The 6,999-nt window shown below is 25.3% G+C and overlaps 1 pseudogene; it reads right to left on the bottom strand.

The window, feature by feature from the left end:
* Positions 1-298: 298 nt before the first annotated feature.
* LOC112773090 (zinc transporter 1-like) lies at positions 299-6,302 on the bottom strand (annotated as a pseudogene).
* Between the last annotated feature and the right edge of the window lie 697 nt (positions 6,303-6,999).

Below are 6,999 nucleotides of genomic sequence, written 5' to 3'. Positions count from 1 at the left end.
GATTGTAAATTTTGGGGTTCAATTTAAGCTTATTGAAATTGTAGGAGTCAAATTGAATCCGATTTTAAATTTCAAGGACAAATTGAATATTAATTCTGACATATTACATATCCAATTATTGCGAAAAATTAAATGAATTTGGATAAATTTTTTCAATGCGAAGGATTTTCTAACATAAATAATTAAAAATCTTGATGAGTACATTACTTATTTAACAATTAAATTAAAAGAATTATTAAACTAACATCTTAAGAAGCAGCCCTAGCATGAATTCTATATGAAATTATAGGGCACAAAATTATGCAAAAGCACTTAATTAAAAGCCTCCATATATTAATTGCTGACTAATGGAATCTGAAAAGAACATCTAAAAGTTAATTAGGCCCATTTGGCCAGTAGTGACATGCAACCTGCGCCTAACAGAAGTGAGATATTCGCTCCTAATTGGAGCTTCAAATTATTTTGCAGCTTTGGACTCAAAATCTGCTGCTAGAAGATCAACCAATGCCATGTAAATGAGGATTCCAGCAGAAGCTGAATTGAAGACCCCTTCAACAATTAGAGAAGTTGGGCTATTCTCTTTGTACACACTTGATATCCCCATCCCAATCGCTATTCCAATCGGCGTTGTTAGGGAGAAAAAGGTTGCCATAATTGCTGTTGACCTAGACTCAAACTTTGCCTGAACAAAATAAATATTAACATATTCTCTATTTAGCGATCATCATAATTAAGCACATAGAAAACAGGTGCATAATGTTGTTTTCTTTAAGAAAATTAACAAAGTGTATCTCACTTTAGAGATATAGTATCATTTATCTTCTAAATCACATTCTTCTAATTATGTTCTTGGTTAACTTCTAAACCAAAACAAATAACCTTTTGTATCTCAAGGTATTAATTTCAAAAATCAGGAAAATAGTTTTAAGAAAAATGTTAAATGAATAAATTATTTTAGTAACTAAATCTAACTAAGTTTTTTTTCTTCTTAAATCTTTTTTTTTCTTCTCGTCCTTTTTCTTTAACAAAATTTTTTTGTTATCAACCATTAAACTATTAGACTAATTTAACTAAACTAGGTTATCAAAATAACTTGGTTATTTATCATCAAGGTAATTTTAAAAGTTTCTAAGCATAAATATTTAGGTGGTGGATTCTATAATTGTTATGATTATGGTAGTTATAATAACTATAAAACTTTGATAATACTTAAAACGTATATACAACTAGAATTAAGATTATATTTTTTTATTATTTATAATACCTTTTAATTTAAAAATACGAAATAAGAAGTGTAAAAATGTGACTCTAATTTTATCTATATTTTTTAAATATTTCTAAAGATTTATAGCTATCGTAGTCAAATAACTATTATTACCGTAGAATTTATTTATGAAAAGTGTTGGGTGGCAAGTAGATTTTGTAATTTATAGTCATTAATTAGTTATCAATAATATTTTTAATTGGGTGAGATTACTCATTTTTCTTCTATTGGTCAAGTGCTGACCATATTTTAATAAAAATATTGGCCTCGTAGACTTTCTCTTTATTTATTTATAATAGAAATAAAATTCAGTGTCTTTTATAAAGAAGACTAAAATAAATTTGATTTTTACAAAAAAAAAAAAAGAAAAAGACTAAATGCATGGAAAACTTCAGTTTCTTAGCTAAATCCTGGTTTAAAATATATTTGAGATAGTATATAATAATGTATATAATCAAAAGGTCATTCACTATACAATAACTGATTGGTTTTTGTTTTTTTCTAGCTACTTTGGTGAGCCTAAAAAGTGAGATTCATTATTTCACTCCATTACTAGTACTATATGAAAAAAAATGACGATGTTGTCATCATAGCAACATTTCGTAAGCTATTTCTCCAATTTTCCAAATTGTGCATTAGAAATCACGCCGAACTAACCATTTTCTTTCACTTGCAAATTTTCCAATATCAAAAGAAGGAACAATATATAATTTCACATTTTTTTTCTTATTATATTCTTAAGTCTTAACGCAATATATGATCTCATGACATCAACATAACAATTCAGGTAAAATACCGAATTGTTGAGTTTGAATCCAGAGTTCAGTCATCACCCTTTTATTTGTTCTATTTGAGTTTGAAATTCTATATTCAACTCATGTTTCTCTTTTACAAATAATCTGGAGTTTTACTATCTTTATTTATTTTAAATGGAAGAAAAATATACAAATTGCAGATATTAAAAATATGATAATTCAACCATATGAGAAGTATGTAAAATTTATTATGAAATTGCAGATATTAAAAATATGATAATTCAACCATATGAGAAGTATGTGAAATTTATTATGAACTCCAGTTGAACTCCGGTCGAACCAATAAACTAATGAACTAGTAATTTTATTGATTTATTAACCGGTCCGATTTTCGCAACCTTAGAGGTAAGTAATAGTGTAACACATTTACGGTACCAATTAAAAAATAAAATAACAGTTACTACTAAATTTTTTTTTTTTTTTGGGGGTCATAAGTTACTACTAAATTTGAATACCTGAGATATGCAACCACCAAGGCCCATGCCCTCAAAGAATTGATGAAAAGACAAGGCAACCAAGAGAGGCTTAATGCTATCAATGCTATTTGCAGTTCCCAAAGATATTCCAATTATTACTGAGTGGACCACTATTCCTATCTCCAACACCTGAAACACCCACAACACACCAAGCCAAAGTCCACAAGCCCCCAAAGTCAATAATTAATTATAATTGATTGAAAAAAAAATAACAAAAACATGGGGTCCGCATTAGGGTTAATTTTTTACATATCAGTGATTTAAATGTAAAACACAATATTTTTGTGTTTTATATTATTATGGAAGTAATGTAAATTAATATTGTAATTTTGTAATAAAAATATTTTTTATTTATAAAACGACAAAACGTTATAAAAACCCACAACAATATAATACATAATTTAAGCTTTTTTGAAAAAGTTATCCCCGAATAATTCAACAATAAAAAAAACAGTGAAATATAATTACCTTTAAAATACTTGTTAGTTGTTAAGAAACAAATTTGTGATTTGTGTTTATTGAATGTGTATGTTGAGATCAAACTACAGAGCCAGAGCCTAACGAATGCCGTAATGCGTGAACTGATTTTTTTTTTTTTAACTTATATTGTAACTTGTGTGATGTGTCTCTATATTTTAGTATAAATGAGTTTTACACTGGTATGAAATTTTTTATTTTTTAAAAAATTACAAAATGTTACCTACGTTTTATATGTAAAAATTATTTTTTAATTATTTAAATACAAAACGGTGGCAAACGTTTTATTAAAAAATACTAAAAAAAGGTTGTTCACAAAACGGCAGTGCTGTTTTTATTTTGTAGTTTTTTTTTAATTTGAAAATGAAAAACGTCAATGACGTTTGGTTATTTTTAATTTTTTTTTAATTAAAAAAATAAAAAATTATGAAAAAGGAATCATCAAACTATGAATAACCTAATAACAGTGTATTTTTTTTTAAATAAAATTCATTAGGACCCTTATTAGTAATTTTAGCATATTTGTCTATTTTTTAGTAATTTTTATTTTTCTTAATTTTTTCAAAAATAAATAGATAAAATAATTAACAAGAATAATTATTAATAAAAATAGTTCAATAATTTTATTTATGTTTATTATTTATAATTTTATTTTAAATCAAATTAGAAACGTACAGATCTACAAGATTTTTACAAGTGTTTAAGCCTATCATTTGATGATTCCTTCTCCATTGTTTTTAATTTTTTTAATTAAAAAAAATTGAAAACAACCAAAACGTGATTAATATTTTGTTTTAATTACTCTATTAGTCTCAATAGTTTTGCGAATTTTCAATTAGGTTCCTATGCTTTTTTTCTTTTTAATTTGGTCCTTGCACTAATTTTTTTTTTCAATTAAGTCCCTCTTCACAGTAATTAGTTTAATTAAATAGGGACCCAATAAAAAAATTAGTGCAGAGACCCAAATAAAAAGAAAAAATGTATAGAGACCCTATTAAAAAAAATTGGTACAAAGACTCAATTAAAAGAAAAAAAAGTATAAGAATCTAATTAAAAACTTTGCGAAACTATAAAGACCAATAGAATAATTAAACTTAACATTTTCTATTTCAGATTTAAAAAAAATACAAATAAAAAACGACACTACCATTTTGTGGATGAAAATTTTTTTTTTTAATAAAATGTTTTTGCCATTTTGTATTTAAATAATTTAAAAAATATTTTTTACATACAAAATATAGATAATGTTATGTACTTTTTAACAGTAAAAAGTCTTATAGCAGTATAAAAATTCACCTACACTAAAATATAAAGGCATATCACATAATTTATTACAATATTAAAAAAATTAATCCACTAAAGTCACTTTAATTTAGTGTATAATTTTTGTCTTTATTTTTCTCTAAAAAATATTTTTATTTATATATGTATTTATAAAAATAAAATTCGTTATTACTAAAATGGAATGGTCCATTAGTAAATATATTTAGCGCTTATTGATATGCTAAATAATAATAAAAATATTGTGTATACACTAAAAATTAGCTAAATTATTATGTGTACACTAAATTAAAAGTAACTCATTAAATCTATCATCATATATTTATATATTAATATATATAATTTAATTTATTTTTAATGTATAATTTATATTTTAATATATATTTCTTTTAATAACTGATATTAATATGCGTCTAACAAGATTCTTATATATAAAACAAGTGATCGATGTTTTACATAATTTAAAAAATAGTTTATATTTTAATATATATTACATATAAATAATTAATTTGATAGTTGATTTTTTACATATACAACTTTATAAATTAGAATTCATTCAAATAAAGACGTCTAAAACGTCTTTTTTTAAAGATATTTTTTAATAATTAAAATTTAACATATATAATTAATTAAACCGTATTATTTTTGTCAAAATTAGGCTAGATAAATTAATTTGACCGAAAAAATAATGAATTAAATCTTAAACCAATTTAAATTAATATTATTTTTTATAAAAAATGACTAAAATATGTTTATTATATATATTTAAAATCTCTAAATCCTAGCTAATCCTATGACGACAGATAAGTAAAAGGATTAGAATTTAGAATTCTAAAAATTAATATGTATAATAAGATTATTTTTAGTTATTTTTTTATAATAAAAATATTATAGTTATTTTTTATAAAAAATAATATTTATTTAAACCAGTTTAAAATTTAATTTACTATTTTTTGGTCAAATTAATTTCTCTAGACTAATTTTAATAAAAATAATATAATTTAATCAATTATATATATTAAATTTTAATTACTAAAAAACATATTAAAAAAAAGTTTTAAATATTTTTATCTAAATGACTCGCTTGTAAATTACTTCTGAATTAACAACAGTGAAGATCACTAGGATTCTAAATCACTATGGGTAACAAACAGAAAATAGTTTCATTTCTCGATAATAGGGAGAAAAAAAAAATCTTACTTGCGATATGATTCTCTTCCTAATTAGTTCAGATGTTACCAAACCCTCGGAAGAATTAGCTGAACCATGAGCATGACCATGTGTGGCATGTGTATGAACATGTATATGACCAACATGAGCATCATGACCATGACCATGACCATGACCATGATTACCCATTTCTTCATCATCAGCAGTAGGAACCTGCTTTGAAATATTAAAGTGTTGCCTATGATAATAGCCACTGGCAAAAGAATCCACCATCAAAGTTCCAATGGAAGCTAACATGGCAACAAAAGCAGCAAAAGGGAAGTTCCCCCACATGGGATCAAGCTGCGTAAGGCATGGCGAGTTCAAGCTCTCAAAGGCCTCTGGTAGAATATGGATGAAGCCGGTGGAGAGAATGACGCCGGCCGCGAACGCCTTAATCATGAAGAAGATGTCGTTCTGAGGGTTAAGTGCTGGGATTCTCTTGCTCACCAATGGTAGGCTTACCCCTAGAGCGCCCGCCACTAGAACGGAAGCTATGGAGATGATTTTGTAGTGAAGAATGACTTCCATTGAATTTGAACCGTCCTTGGGTTTGGTTTCTTGTGTTGTGTGATCACATGTGCAGCTACATGAACCCATGGTTGGGAACATGAAGACAAGAATAATACATGGGCATACAAAGTTGAAGATGGTAAATGATGAACAAGCTTGGGATTTCATCTTTCTTTTTCTTTTTTTAATTTAGTTTTTTGGGAAGGGGGAAGAGAGAGAAAAAAAAAAAAGGAGGGGGGTGTTGAAAAGGGGAAGTTGGATGGTGTAGGAAAGTAGGGAATATGTATGGCCGTGTGAGAATTATTTATAAGGAAGATTTGTTTCAGTTTTGTTAGGTAAATAATAATTTTTATAAATAATATGAATAATAAATTTTAAAATTAGTTCAATAAGATAAAAATATATTACATCTTTATGAAAATTACAAATAAAAAAAAGGTTATCATATGTATAATTATATTATTCACTAAATTCATTCTCTCTATACTTTTTTTTCTTGTTAAAGAGAAATATATAAAGGTTTTTCTCTTTTAATAATTAATTAAATTTTGATTGGCTCTCGTAGAAAGAAGTTGCTAACAGCTTAATCAGCCTAAAATGCAAAGGAATAATAATCTATTAACAAAAGCAAAGATGCATGATCTACAAAAATTCTGCGTTTCTTATTTGTACAAAACAATATAAAAAATATTAAAATATCAAACAATATACACAAATTTTAGATGACTATATAAATTATATATAATTTTGTTTTTAAGTCAATACTAATTAATATTTCATTTTTGGTTTACTAAAAACATTGACTTCCTAGTCTTTTTCAAAAGTATATTATAAGTAGTTTAACCTAAGGCATTATTTTACTGTTTATAAACTTGTAATGATTTTGAAATTTTATCGAGACAATTTGATCGTATGTTATTAGTGGTCCTTAAAATTTTCATTACCAAAGCCTATTATAATTGAG

This window comes from Arachis hypogaea, chromosome 18 (genome assembly GCF_003086295.3).
Source record: "Arachis hypogaea cultivar Tifrunner chromosome 18, arahy.Tifrunner.gnm2.J5K5, whole genome shotgun sequence".
NCBI lineage: Eukaryota > Viridiplantae > Streptophyta > Magnoliopsida > Fabales > Fabaceae > Arachis > Arachis hypogaea.
The sequence above is the reverse complement of the archived record's forward strand: the minus strand, read 5'-3'. Positions and strand labels throughout refer to the sequence as shown.